Source organism: Pteropus alecto, unplaced genomic scaffold, assembly GCF_000325575.1.
Source record: "Pteropus alecto unplaced genomic scaffold, ASM32557v1 scaffold90, whole genome shotgun sequence".
In the NCBI taxonomy this organism is placed as follows: Eukaryota; Metazoa; Chordata; class Mammalia; order Chiroptera; family Pteropodidae; genus Pteropus; species Pteropus alecto.
The window spans coordinates 2,228,129-2,228,868 of NW_006429894.1; positions in this window are offsets into that span (position 1 = coordinate 2,228,129).

Genomic DNA, 740 nt, shown 5'->3' on the forward strand with positions numbered 1-740 from the left:
CTGAAATAACATAAAAACCCAGCATGCCAGTAACTTATTTAAATGAGATCGTCTTGTAAACCAAGGAATAAAGCATAGTGATGCATGCTCTGTTTATCAATGGTGCAATGAAGTATCCCAAGGCACACTGGAGGATTCTCATTTCACCATGGGAATGAGTATCTGATCGTAAAGGGAAATAAGAGACTTTAAAAGATATTGTAATGAAGACTTTATAAAGATGGTAAAAGAAAGGGGAAAACGTAATCGTTTAACTAAAATTTTAAAGGTTCTCTATATGAAAAAAAGGCGATAGAATACACAAAAATAAATTGCTTTTTAATGAAAGATAATATCAAGTACCCATTATATTTGTTATAAGATAGAATTCTTTACTGTGTATGGTTACATTTAGAGATAATTAATATAGATTCTATATTGCTTTAAAAGTGAAAACCAATCAGCTCACAATATGCTAGAGGTAATACCATAAAAATTATTTATGTATTTACTCAACATTGACCAGTGAACGCAGAAATCTAATTGAAATATATTGTCATCTCCGCTGGGAATTAAGAATATAGTCTACATTTCCTTGAAATAGAGATTTCTTTTTTCCTGCCACTAATTTTATGGAGCTATTAAATCGATTATGTTAATTATTTTAACAGATTTATTAAGATATAATTGAAACATAGCAAACGGCATATATTTGAAATAGATGCTCTAACGAGGTTTCACGTATAAATCCGCAAAACCAT